The sequence below is a fragment of the Varroa destructor genome, unplaced genomic scaffold (genome assembly GCF_002443255.2).
Source record: "Varroa destructor unplaced genomic scaffold, Vdes_3.0 BEIS01000005.1, whole genome shotgun sequence".
NCBI lineage: Eukaryota > Metazoa > Arthropoda > Arachnida > Mesostigmata > Varroidae > Varroa > Varroa destructor.
Window position 1 is genome coordinate 9,276,505 of NW_019211458.1, and position 14,980 is coordinate 9,291,484.

The 14,980-nt window shown below is 42.8% G+C and overlaps 1 protein-coding gene and 1 long non-coding RNA gene across 6 annotated transcripts in view; one reads left to right on the forward strand and one right to left on the reverse strand.

Annotated features, from left to right (window-relative positions):
* Positions 1-14,980, reverse strand: part of smash (smallish) — an 86,272-nt gene that overhangs the window by 70,290 nt on the left and 1,002 nt on the right. The window contains exon 1 of one of the 5 annotated variants that reach the window (XM_086991669.1): positions 6,730-7,079. The exons of the other annotated variants lie outside the window; for them this stretch is intronic. The gene's annotated coding sequence lies outside the window, so the exon portion shown is untranslated. Of the gene's footprint in view, positions 1-6,729; positions 7,080-14,980 lie in introns of those variants that run through there. 5 annotated transcript variants of the gene reach the window in all.
* Positions 1,330-7,916, forward strand: LOC147755252 (uncharacterized). The gene is made up of 3 exons (XR_015329428.1): positions 1,330-3,065; positions 6,219-6,286; positions 7,073-7,916. It is a non-coding gene; the product is annotated as an uncharacterized LOC147755252 (long non-coding RNA).

Genomic DNA, 14,980 nt, shown 5'->3' on the forward strand with positions numbered 1-14,980 from the left:
AACCTTCTAACAACCCAAAAGATGAAAAAGACTCATTGAGCAACGAAAAAATGGCCTGAATGACGATGAATCATTATGCTTTGAGTCGTACGAGTCATTCCAACCAGTATGATTACGACGCCGTTAAATCCTTTCGTTGGAAACATCTAACCAACGAAGTTATAATTACAGCTAGCTAGCTAGTTTCTATTCATTAGTTCCTTTCACGTGTGTACCGCTATGTTAGTATAGGCTTTATTCATGCTTCCGCTCACGACTGGTGCTTCAGAGAAAAGGCCATCTAAAGCCATGGCACCTTACTGACGATAGTCCTTCGTCCGGCAGCGCCTTATCTATCTTAATATAATGCTCAGCCCTTAAACTTAAATCGATTTGGATCTCATTGAATCAAAGGTCTAACAGCCGGAACAGATCGTCAAATAGGCCATCACAAAACTAACATTAATAACAGTGATACCAATGCTGATTGGACAATGATATATTTCGGTACAATAATTCCGCCAGTAATATACGTAACAATGGAGTTATAATTATGGCAATTTGTACAATAGCCGAATTCAGTCCTATCGCCGGCCTCATGCAAATAAATTCAACCTTTAAAATAGAAGTTATCGAAACCGAGTTGTAAAAAAATGAAGTCGTTATGCTAAACGGTACAATCAATCACCTGTGGATGATTATTACGTGAGAATTACTGCAGGAATCAATCAGTTATTGCCAGGACGATGCTGTAGGACGTGTATCTGTATGATAGTTTAGTCCTATAGCAACATTATTGCCAAGCGCCTACAGGCAACAGCAATAAAATATACATGACATTATAGGATTCAGTGGTTTGTCTAACCGCAAACGTGTAGAAATGCCACATATCGTATCTGATGGCACGACGCAGGCCACCTCGGGCATATTGTGGCGTGATTCTAATCGCTTTTTCCTAGAGCATTCGCAATTGGTCAGTAATCTATTTGTTTAGGCTCCTTCTGTAGCCATTAGAATGATGTGGTCGTACTGGTATGGACAGGTAGGCGTATTGAGCAGTCTTTAGCCATGGCCAACTTCTTCGTCAAACAAGTTTTGGTTTTTAAGGTTTGATCTCACAACCCAAATAGAGAGACTTATCGTTTTTTTTCCACTAAAGTTAACAGATTGATTAACCTTCAATCCAGATTGACGCGGAAGGAATACCGTTGTTGTTATATTACAACTGTAATAAACTATATGTTATTTTAAATTTGTATTTTATTACCAGATTGTAATGCCGCTGGTGTTCCGTAACAGACCGGGATGTTCACTCAATTCGGCCAGAAATAACTCCGGTGCGTGCAAGTACCTAAGGCTTTCCATACTTTCTCTATGAGCCACCGCATGATCCGGAAATCTAACTGAGTGTAACGATCAATTGGCCTGATCTAGCTTCTGAAGGTTTTGATTCGGTCAAAATGCTAAACATATTTCGTCAGTCGTCATCGTCGGCAGCTGCAGCAGGCATCATTACATGTAACATTGTACCAGCTCAATTCCATAGGGGCCGTACGAAAAGGGCTAAAATCGTGAACCAGTTGTTTCTAGTATGTCTATCTCTCTCCTTCCCTGTTTAGTTTAGTCTTGGCCCGTTCTTTATTTTTTTATTCGGTACGCGATGCTACCCACTATACTTCTCCTCATGATTACTAGTAGTTGATTTCGTCAACGCTCTTATCGCCGCTGCCGCTGTTGGTGTTGTTGTTAGTGTTGTCATGCTGATAATGGCGATGGCAGTGGCGACGGCAATGATGATGGTTCTCGCAAATCACATCTCGCTAGCGGCACCAGAATGCAGGAAAAGCCGTATTACCAGCATTGGAGCCATTGCTGCGGCTGTTGCTATAGCTTCGACCGCTATCGAGCGGGAGCGCTACTTGGAACGTCGCCAGTTACAACAGTCCTGAAAGGCGACGAAGACAACAAAGAAGATGGCGACCAGTGCTCATTTGTTCGTCAACTCAACTCGTCGTGTCACGCTGCCCGTCTGCTCTGCGCCTTCGTTCTCCTCTTGCCGTCGGCGCTTCGCCACCATCTATTTGGTTCCACTTCATGATTCTTCCCGTTCTCTTCGTCTTCTCGCCGTTGGCCATTGCGCCAATTTTCGTGTCGTGCTGCTTCCGTTGCATTGACGTCCAAACCTTTAATACTTTCCATCTCGGCATCGACACGTTATTCCCGTATTCCGCATGCTTCGTTTTTTTGTGGTGGTTTGGCGGCAACGATGGTCATAACGAGCATTGCTGATGTCACTCCATAGCCTGTCAGCTACCCACGACGTCTCCGCTTGATCAATAGATGATAACAGCGGGAATCGCAGCGCAGTTTGGGACGGACTGCAGGCTGCGGTGCGCATACTCCCGCGAACTGCCGCATGAGGTAAATGAGCAGGTAGACATCGATCTGGTTTATGATGGCCGTCATCTTCTCATCAGTCGATATTTGCAGCGACGAGAATGCACAATGAGCATGCCAAATGACGCCAGTTTCCCTGCTGCAGTCTACCTAGAACAAGCACTGATCATGCGCCCTTTGGATGTGCTTTCGCTTCAACCGATCTTCGAGTTGCTTGCCCTGTCACCATCTGATGCAAGACTGAACAACCGCGGAAGGAATCGCTAGGAGACGGGGAGGTGGCAGAAACAACAGTAGACTTTACTGCTGCAACTTTTTCAGCGCTGAAACAACAGCAGATAGGAGCCTAACGCCACCACAACCGTCATCATCACCATTGCGACAAGTTGCGTCCGCACCTCTGTCACGATCGGTGAAGAAAGTTGCAGAAAATTCAACAGTAGCTTCAGCTCCTGTGAGCCCTTCGTTCCTCCGCAGAGGAAAACGAAGACAATAAGACAAAGAACGGCAAAGCGAATATAAAGTCAAACGCAAAGACGACGGAGCCAGCGCAGAATGTCCGTCAAGCTCGACTGCGCGCACAGACAGCCGAAGTCCTGCTGCTCGTGGTTGTGCTGTAGCGCATCTCTGCTGCACCATTGTTCACTGATAGCAGCCATTTCTGCGATGGCAGAGGAAAAGTAGAAGAGGTAAGGAAAATAGAAAAAAATCGTGTGAGAAACGCCGTGCTGAGAATAAGCATGAGAAAAACACGAAGTCGCTAACATCTTCATGTGGTGTAATTGCCGAAAATAGTTATCTGCAGCTACAGCTTTAGCGCCGACACTTACAATACGCAAGAAAAGAGAAATGCCCCTGCAGGATTCGAAAGGATAGGACTCTTAACGATCCCTTGTAATTGGCCTGATGCTCCAGAACCTGGATTACCGTCTGGGCTAGGGGTGTTAGCTAGCCATTCGTCATATTCGCCCTCGTATTAACCGCATAAAATAGTTAATAGTCAACCACTTTTGTACACGGCGATCAAAAGGTCCAAACGAATGCTATAACTTAGCCGGCAAACTTGAAAGCACTATCACATGCATCTTTAAAACAAGCCAACGGACGGCCAACGAAATGTATTTCGCCAAACGAACAGCTTGTCCATGTCCAAGGTACCATAAGATCTATGGAAGCAGAGAAAATCAGTAATCAAAAAGAACACAAATAGTATGACAATGCGTCTAACTAGCTTATCGGCCTTCAGAAAACTAATTGGCATCAGTTTGATTCTTATCTTTAATATTAAATGTACCGTTGTCGTTAGATAGCCCTCACAGGTCACCAGCCAGCAGAACTGATAGTTGTTTGACAAAAAGGAAATTCTGCTTCGGCGCAAATCTGGAAAGACGTATAAGCGTAAGGAAAAAACAGTGAACGAGCCTTAGTTCTGAAGTTATGTATGCCTCACTTTCTGGTACAGCCAGACGCGAATAATGTCTGCGTACGCTAGGGCACGTCGAAGCTTTTAAGATTATTCAAAAGTGAATACAACAGAAATGCTCGAACATGCGCTAATCTGTGTGTGTTTCAAACATACTTGTGGATACGATACAGGTATGAAACTAGGATTTACCGATACTACGCGTAAATCTTCTTGAAGGTGTCGGCTCTATAATCTATTTAATACGAATAGCCTGATCGGCCTTGCAAGAAGGGCGAAACGTTGTTGTCAATACACGTAACCCGAGTTACTCGATGAAACGCAGCTCGTTGGCAGGCATAGCTTTCACGATGCAATGTAACGTTATCGGCTCGTGCGTTAATAAAAAGCATTTCAAGTCGTAATTTAGTTGGCAAAGCACGCCTTTATATCCTGCGTTTTTTTGCGTTTTGCCTATTGTAACTGAAGCCCTGCTTATCCAGCAGGTACTCGATGGGAAAAGTACACGAAGTAGCGTCCTTAGAACGTCCATTTTCAGCTTCAATAATAAGCGTACATACAAGCAGCGAAAACTGCATTAACTATATAGTAACAGTAATATAACAATAGTGACAATGGTATCCACGACGACAGAGCTGGCCGACAGCGTTTTACCTAAACATCCCTGTTGGCTGCCGTCTATGAGAGGACGTTGGAAGCATTTTGACTGACCGTGTCGTCTTTAACGATTTTTTATCTCGGACTTATTGTGCACAACAATTTAAAGCCGTGCTTCCAGTAGAAAGGATTGAGATATTTATTAGACCGACAATCCAGTGTACGCGTCTCCTAGTCAGCTTAGAACAGTTCGTTGTTCGTGTACCCATTTTTATCTTCTCATTCTTTACAACAAGAGTTCCGATCAGAAGTTTCAAATTTGAGTGTAGGGCGCACTCATAGAATGTCTTCATTAAAGCAGCACGCAAAAGAAAAGTTTGCTTTTATAATGTTTTTAGTGTGTCTGACAACTGGCCTTAATAACACAGCTAAAACTGTCAACTGTTCACGTTATACTAAGGAAAAAACGTGTACTATTAGCATTGTTTGCCAAAGAGATAGGTGCATCGATTGCGGGAATTGTTTGTTCAGTCTTGGGAATATACGTGCTTACACGTTCGTTCGACATATGAATTACTGACGTCACGTTTTATTTCACGTGAAGACGAACACGTAAGACAATCACGCGGCAAAAAGTAATTCCCACAACATTTTCAATTAGTACCTTACTTCAATCAGATGCGGTATCGGTCCCTTGCGCTTCAGCGAATACACGAACGGATCGACAGAGCCTGACCATCCTAACGACGTTTAACGTCAGTAAAAATAAGTATAGTTTGACATTTCTCATTTTTGGCGACCAAGGGGTTCTGGGTTTAATCCCTAGCTATGATTCAACATTTTTTTTTAATTCGGGTCACCACACAGTCACGTTTGTGTATTCAACCCATACCAAAACTATGATCGGAAGAGAAATGCATTCGGTCGAGTCCCGATAACCCGATAGTTATTCTAGTGCTTGCTAAGTGTAACAGCCCTAAGAGGCAGCTATCCATTTTTGCGCTCGCTGAACGATTAAAGCGTATCTATCTGTCTACAATGCTAACAGTCACAAAACTAGTATGACAATAATTATGGCCATTGAAGCGTTGCTACGGTAACCCCACGCGCTGTCAGAATGAAGGTCGACTTCAACGTTCTCAGCGTTCGATCGTGCCGGGTACATGTACTAACCGTGAGAAGCATTGATAACTATTGCTATTGTTGTTACATTTACCTGTGCAGCAAATGAAAGGGACTCTCGCTTTAATGCACGGACACACACACACACACACACATACCTACAAAGAGGCACTAATACAATATAAAAATCAAGGTTATAGTATAAATATATTGTTGTCTTGACATTTTCAGCGCATTTGACGATAACAGTTTTGCGCATTTACAGAGACCTTTCATATTTCTTGTATGGCTTCAGACAGCAGCTTGAAGGCGAGATCATACAGATAAACAAATGTCAATGTTTACTATACTTCCTAAGCATAAGTTTAAATTAATGTTATAAACCTAATTATAGAGGTTAACAAGGGCTAAAGTTAGTGATGTAAAGTTTTTAGCGCCAATTTGTAGATAGACAGAGATCGGTAAACATATATATGCTGTCCGCTGTTCTATTTATCTGTTCTGTTATTATTCTGCGCTTGCTTTAGAACCTTAAGCTTTAGGCTTTATTTTTAACCTTCAAAGCACAAAGCAGGCAAATATTACCATGACCTAATGGCGCGATTTTACACTGATAAAAAGAATAAATCAAACTGTCTCACAGGGAAAAAATCACAATTTTGTACGGAAATAAGTCTGTGTCGCCTGTATATCTTTGCAGATTTATCCGTAACGCAATCGACGACTGACCGCCTTTTAGCGTAACGTATGGGCGTCTCAACGACAACAGTGAGATCTCTGAGCAGTCGTAGAATTTAATGTGTAGTTAAGTTTCCCAAGTGTTCTTTGAGACTAACAGCTCTAGCGCAAATAATCCGATATAATAATAAAATTAAATTAACAGAACGCATCTGCTGTATCTACGTTTATCCAATAGAAAAAGAGAGCTATTATTTAGTGGTGTGGCACAGGCCCAAGGATTATCTCCGTTGGCTCAACAACAAATATTTTCCAGGCTTGCATGCGTAGTAATAATCATTTTTCTTCACTAACGAATATGTAGTCATTAACGTGTCAAAGTTGTTTACAGAAGGCAAAAAAATTAGGTCAAAAAAATGTTTGCACGACATCACGGTCATCACACTGCCGTGCTCAAAGCGCTAATGTAAAGAGGGACGTCGTATCTACTTGTCCATCATAGTTCCTCATACATAGTCTTATGTACGGCGTACCATACAAGATGCACAGCTCACGAGTCCACAACGTGTTGTAGTACCCGTCCTCGTCAGTCGCACTTCAAATACACAGTATATCTCGTTCTAGTACACGTCTAGAGAATATTGCGCCTATACTCCAGGGAAAAATCACCACCAACGTCGGACGAAGAAAAGTAGGCGGAGGCGGAAATGGGGATTCAAGGAGACAAATGACGAGAGAAGATTCGATGAAATACTATCTATTACTGACGATACTTCCAGCATTATACCACATACATAAGTTCGTACTCTCCAAATATTTTTAAACAGTAGATCGCACACACTATTGGTGAGGTATTAAAAGACGTTCGCGTTACAGGATATTTGGCAAAAGGCGGAAAAGGGAAGCCTTGTCGTCTGCGGCAACAGCCACCGCCATTCCGTCCGTTCACTGGTCCGTGGATTCGTCGCCGACGTCGTGCCTGTTGCTGCTATTGCATCTGTAGTGCATCAGCGATAACAACAACAATATCGTTGGCGCACGACACTGCCATACGAGAGATGTCCAAGACATGAGAGAAGAAACGGGAGGTTTCAAGCGTCATTTAATCATTCTTAATAGTAATAATCGAGTCAGCAGGCGTCATGGCGGGAAGCCAAATATCAACCAGCAACAACGGCAAAATCAAGTACAAGTTGTCGATACCGGCGAAGGTCACTAATATCTTGCGGCACCATCTTACCATAATACCTGACAGAGCAGTTCTGGAGCAAGCGACCAATACGGTGTTACACAGTCCCGTGCGAGCACTAGGTTACACTGATTCTGGTCACCAGCGGTTGATCGGTCACAGCATACACAGCCGATTACCTGACCACATAGATCATAGACACACCTAAACAAGTTCGCCAAAAGTCAGCCAGCCGCTACCCCTTCTCGTATATTTAAAAATATATATTTCGTGTAAATACACATTGATTATAAAGAATCGTCCGATACATATATCTCTATGTTTGCACATAGCTTGGCCGTCTTCTAATGGTCGTGACTGTCTAAGGTAACTCACTGAAACGCCATAAAAATATCACTGCTAGTAATAGTATCATACGCATAACATCGGATACAAACAGCATATATATAATATATATATATATATATATGTAATTCTTGCTGAATCAAATTTTCTTGTTTGACTACGAAAAAAAAAAAAAAAAAAAAGAGGGCCTTGCATAAAAAGAATCAGCCCCCAAGACCCGATCCGTACATTTTTTATTGTCTATCTTTGAATACGATCAACCCCATGAAATCGCATAAGTTCTCTGTTAAGCTACTGTTAAAGGCTTAAAATGTGACGAAACATAAAGCTTTACGTGCATGCGTACAAACTTTGGATTGTACGTACACGAGCATTTTGACTAGTGCAAAATTTCACAATCTGTTATGTACTTGAGTGGCAAAGCAGGCCTTACTTGCATAATAAATTATTACTATTCAGCACGAAATTATTAACACAGACATATATGTACCTAAAGACTCTTTCATCTCCGAGTACGTATTGATTTCACAAACAAACTGTAATACAGCTGATATACGTTAGCGAAGGTACACACACAGAGATACCCAAACAAACACAAAATGTTCGTCCTGTACCGTACTGTTATATAATTAAAACTTGTTTTTTTCTTAGTTTTTATCTTTTTTTCCAGTAAGCTTTTTTTGGGGCAAGTTTGAGTAAATGCTACTCTGTTCACGTTTCAGCAGAAATGAGACATAACTAGCACCACCAACGCGTTGATTTTTGTTTCATATCTGGATTGATTGGCACAAACAAATATGTCAGTCGCGATTCCGAGAGGATCCAGAGGTTTACGGGCGACACATAGGTGGCCAATACTACAATAACGAACATGTCTTACTAGCCTGTACCCGTCCACTGACTCGTCTGACCAGTTCAGAGGCTCATGACGATAACGTTATAAATTATCGTGGCTCCGATGGTAGTAAAATGTATACGTTGTGATAGCAATATATATATATATATATATATCTATGTTCAACTTTCTCCCATGCTTAGCGTTTTTCCTAAATCACAGCGGCGAAACACGGAAGAAATACTGGCCTTCCATTGTGCCGTCTTCTACTAGCGCCGTTACGGTTTCTTCCTATGTGTGCATAGTTGAACCGCGAGCCAACTCGATCTATAATCAGTCCAATACTTTCCGTAGCCATGTCTTTTTTGCCGGAAATATACATCTTTCACTAGATTCTTATGGTAGTACGTTTCAGTGAGACGTTTACCGTCAGCAGGAGCGCCGGTACAGCTGACACGCACCAAGTGAGCGAATCACGACAAAGATCTGACACGTAGCATCTCTTTTCGTTCGCTTCATTAACAAACACAACTGGACGCGTTGCCACGTACCGTATCCCGGACCTCGCCCCACTAAAATGGGACAGATATGCTGTGCGAAATACGAATTTCCTAAACGGGCTTCAGTGTCGAATAATGTACTAGCAATAATTAAGATATTTTTAGAAGTCTATCTGCTGCGAATATTGCATATCGTTGGATATTTATGACCCTCATTCGTTCGTCGCCATCACAGACCCTACCTAGGGAGCTGATGCAACAAACAGGACAAAAAACTTAGCCAGAATTCCAGTCTGACAGGATTTTCAAATGTGTCATGCATAGCTAGCTTGAAATGCACTGACCATTTAGTGGGGAGGAGGAGGAAAACAAAAACAGAGAAAGGCGGAGTCATTCATATTCCCTACGACGCAAGTGATGCAAGATAGCCGGAAACGCTTTTGTTAACCGCCTATTTCATTGGCGGCCTTTAAGTATGTCACCTTCTCTAATGCCTTCAGTCGCATAGACGTTTAAAGTTGTGTAGCCGAGCCGTGTAGTTAATTCAAAGATAGAACCAAAGTTTAAGCTATAAAAACAATTGGACTTTAGATTCTCTATCTAACAATGTATCTTTGCGAACAATGAAGCCGGACACATCATTTCCTATTTTTATACGAATGACTAAAATCATTCTAATAATACTGAGCGATGTAATTGCCGACTGCACTTCATAGACTCACGGTGTATTACAACCGGCGTTTTATCTTGCCGCACAGAATGCTTTATAATTGCGAAACTATAGCTTTGTCTAGATCGTGATGAGATGTGAGCACTTATATTATGGCATAGACGGCGCGAAACGGTCCGGTCAGAGATCAATCGGCAGACTCAACATTCCACATTTACTAGTCGTTATTTCGTACTGTTCGAGATGCACTTGTCCGATTCCGCAGCTCCACAGCCTTCGGCTTAATTTTCCCATGCCTCGCCCGTCCAAGTGTACCCTCCCGTAACACAGTGACAGTAGTTCTATCCTCAATCGACGTTCTTGAAGGGATTGATACGTAGGTGATCTATCTGACTCGTGATACCAGACTCATGTCTGGTAGCTTAGATATATCTAGTTTCCAGTTCGCCTACCCTCCTTTTCTTCCATTATGACCGCTACCAGCACTACCCCGTCTTCTCGTTGTTGTCCGTCGACTTCCTTATACCTCTACTTCTGGTGACCGCCGCCATCAACTGCAATTGTTACCCTCTTTCTTATATATAGTCTTCATATCGTTTCAACAAGACTTGTGTTTGACTCGTGTGAAACTCTACTCAAATTATACCAAAATCTCAACTAAGCTTCGCTATACATTTATCTTCAAGAAGACAATGGACACACTTTTTGTTAGAGTGCTAAATAACAGCGAATCAGCTTGAATAACAAGCCTAAAAAAATGGTAAGTAAAACCTGTCGAACATAGATGTTGCTACAGAAAATTCATGAAGTGTTGATCAGCTGCTATAGCTAAGATTACGATTCACCATATCTGAAATGTGACGGTCTTTGAAACCGCCCTAGAACAAGTATGATAACAAGGCCTTCTCGGTAATTTGAAGATTAGAGCAAAGCGTAATCAGTTAGCTCCATAAATAACGAAGTCAACTAAAGGGAAAGACAGGTCTTCATCGCAGCCCAGTATGAAAGTAACGATAATGTAGAGGCGGCCGATTAGCTCGTCAATTGCTCCTAGCTTCGTAACGTCTAACATGCACGCATGAGTTTTACTGCACGTAGCATACATACGTGAGTTCAAAACTGGAAGGGATCACACAGCGGACCCGATACAGTACGGTAGCTTTTCTAGTAAGTGAATGAAACAAAGCGCAAATAGGATAGCTAGACATTATCAAAGCGTTCTGTCATGTTTGAATTGTACTATTGTTACATTCAGCACCCCGAATTATTTTTCGCCTGGCTCTAGCAAGTGAACAAATGAGTATATATCAAGAGAAAGCGGCAGCAAAGAAAGGTGATGCCACATGTAACGGGTCACGAAAAGCGTGACCGTGTCTTTCCTCCAATCTGACGTTGAAAAGTTCAGATTCACTTAATTCACCCACAAGTTATTCAACCATCCATAAAACAAATGGATATCATATGTTTATATGCAATAGAGAGGGGACAGGGCAATTAATTTCATTCGCTTTTTTTTTTTTTAGTTATTGAATTCAATTCCTCGCTAGATCGTTGCAAGATGGACTACATGTTTTGCGGATATATGTCCGCAATGGCAGCAGTAAGGCTTTGCTTGCCACAGTCAAAAGACGGCTATGCCATTCAAAAATGGGTGGTAACAGGTATTACTGGGTTGCGTGTCAGCGCTGCTTTCCAACCACTTCGAAATCCGCTACTGCGAGAGTACTGTAACCTCGAAAATTTGGGCCTTTGCCAGTCGAACTCAAGGCCAGTGATGGTAAGAGCTTAGCAAAGAATGATCGATATTTGAAATTGTCCACTTCGTTAGCGTTTAGCCATTTGGACATTTCTTTGCCATTCCATTCTATCCAGCGTTCAGCGTTGTCTAACGATACTGATTGTTTCCTACACGTAACGCATATATATATATATATGTTGCATTTATATGGTTGGCTAGAAAGCCATTACAGGTTGCTTGGGGGATTTTGACATGGCATTTGAATCACTAACGTGCGCCGGCCAACGATGCCTTGCTTTTAAATGTATTCAATTAGACTGAATGGAATCGCATCAGCTGCACCCATTACCATACATTAGAACGATGATCCGTATTACAAAATAAATGCTATTGTACAATTCGCCTTGTAGGCCATACACATCGTTAGATCATTAGTGAAGAAGCTATTTCAGCCGTAATGCTGGCCGTCCTTTTGTCTTTTCCTGGAAATGGTTAGAAAAATGCTCCTAGAATGAACCGTCTAACATACTATATAAATGTCTGCATAATAACTCTGCCTTACGAAGGCCTACATCTTTAGATTATATCTAGCTCACCGGTGGATCTATACGGTCGTTTTACAACGGTTACCTTGAAACATTTACATTACAATTTTTCCTCCTAAAAATGCTAAAAGCTCATTGGCGTAAACGAGCTTCACCGCTTCCATTATATATTTGTCTATGTATCGCGGACGATATTGTTAAGATCGTAATCATCAAGTCTTTCCACTTTTTTTCGAAGCGCACTTTTTCCTAATCGTTGTTTCTGTATGTTGTTTTTTTTTATTTCATAAGCCAAGATTAAAACGCGCTTCTCTATCGTTAGCCCTATCTTCGTCCGCCAGCTAACTGCTTCCACCCCCTGGCTAGCGAGCAAAGACAACATTAACGACGACGACGACGACAACTCTAACAAGCTATTTCGTCTTCCTTCATCGCTGCTGCTGCTGCTGCTGCACTTGATGATGGTGGTGGTGGTGGTGGTGGTGGTGGTGGTGGTGATGTTGTTCAGAACGAATGCAACGAGACCCCACTACTCGAATCGAAGGAGCGAAATAGCGAGATCTTAGAGGCCGGGTAGCTCACAGCGTCAACGAACTACAGTCGATAGCGTTCAACCCGTAGCCACGCTCACAGCGCGGCGACTATTGGCGACCTACCCAGCGCCAAAAAGTGTAAACGTCGCTCGGGACGGGAGCTGGCCAAGCAGCTGAACTGAACTGGGGACCGACCCAGCGGCCGAGCGGGCGACCAGCAGAAGCAACAGGCTGCTTATGCTGCCGCTAGCAGCATTGGTGTTAAATGACTGCGAACGGACTCTTCCATTCGGCAAGGCGAGGAGCTCACCAGTCCAGTAGATCGCCACTAGCACTGGCGGCTCAACCCCAGAAGGTGCCACCAAATCAGAAATGGGAGACGACGCAGTCTTACACAGAGACAAACAAACAAGCCGGCGACAGACAGCGTCGGGAAAGCGAAGACACGCCAATGGGGAAGTAGTTACGATCCAAGAACGACAACCAAAAAACGAATCGGAGGTAAAAAAGTTCTAAGAGTTTAGGCTGGAGGAACGCGATTGGCCTACGATTGTTCTTTGAGAGTTGTGACGATCCAGTAACAACCAGCAAAGTGCGCTAGAAGCGATATGATAGACATTGAATAGTATTATTAATGTGACTATCAATGGTTTAGCTAGACTGACCCGCCCTTATTGACCCGATTATAGCTGCTGTTATTCACTTTTTTGAGATTCAATCTCATAACAGGTACGTCCTTTCATGGTAAAAAATCGGTATTTCCAGTCATCACGGGTCGTTGTTTATCGGCAGGCCATAGTATATCAATTCGTAACAAACTCCAAGCTGAATTGGATAAGCTAACTATTTGCATAGTCGAAGCAACGAGCATAGAGGCATTGAGTTTTTCGCGCTAGCCATTTTTTTTCTAGGCCAATCACTATTTTGACAGCGAAGCATGGAAATACGCTGTCTATTCGCTATATAACAGTCATAGCACAAACGCTTAAAAATAGCCGGCTGATTACGATGCTGCACTAAATTAACTTTACACTGCACGACAGAACCCGACGCGTGTCCTTAACGCAGCGCCTATGGCCAGGTCGAACCCTGAATAAATACAATAGCTACCTATTGTGGTCATCAGTCGTTTCGCGCGCTACAGATACCGATACTACGATATAGCGATTGCTTTTCAATTGCAGCGCAATACGTCTACGGGGTACAGCCAGCCGAAATAAGGTTGACACCGATCCGCCGGGACGTTCGGACCGCTGCACGCAATGAGGATGCATTGATGAGGGTGGCACTAGTAGTTATATTAGTCGCTCACGAATAATTTAATGAAGAATAGCATTAACGTAATTTACAACAAACGTGTCGTACGTATTTACGTGCCGAGCAGCAAAACCGCACGCGAATCGGTCGTAAGAGCCGTGTACAGCCCTGCAGGTAATGATATATTATACATAGAAGTGATTATTATGGCAAGAAATAAAAGCAACAAATGACAGCACTGTAGTGTTGGTATCGTACTCCGCCCACCCACTAGAAGGGTAGAAATAAGCAGTGTCAATTCAACGCAACGTTTTCTAAAAGCAGAAAGAAAACGTTTTAGAGATAAATCGCTTTGACTATTACTCTTATGTCTGCAATCATCGCCATAAATAATATCATCAGCAGGACAGTATCGCCATCGTCTATGAAAAGTAGTTATATGAATAGTTCATCTTCTTCGATCGTTTTGTCGGCCACGGCCTCATGGAGGCAACACCCATTCAAGAGAATCCTTGCCAGGCGTTAATTCCGCCCGTCGCCCTTCCTAAACCTGTCATCTGTTTCAGACTCTCACACAAGGGTCCCAGGCAGAGTAAACAACCGAACGGAATTTTGCAAAAAAAAACAGACCCCTCCTTCGTCACCCTACCCCAACTTAACGTTCGCAACTCTCAAACGCTTCACCAAGACTAGCGCGGCTACAGCCTAAGCAGTTGCAATTCAATTCCGCACGTTTAGTATCGACATTGCCACAAACAGCATTTCCAGTGACTGACTGCTGCCATCCAACATCGCCGACAGCTGTCCTTCAAATGCGCTTGTCTATTTTATTCGAAACGTAACCAAATCGTTGCGTACGTCAAATAGACCAGGCAACGAAACAAGAGCCTCCTGTCGCTTTCTATCCGTTATTGTGGCCAGTACTATTACTGCTGCATCACTAAATCCAAGAAGCTCATGCATACAGAGCCCTTTGACGAACCTAAACGGGCGACCGCCATGTTCGTAACAATGTATGGCTTTAATAGTTATTAGAAGTCCTTCTTAAAGGAATTATGCTAATCACAAACAACTTTGCGTTTCGATTAGCCACTGCGACTGTTGTTGTGCTGGCCAGTAAAACTAACAAAGTTATCTGCTATCTAACTTAACGTTTATTTTCATTGCATACC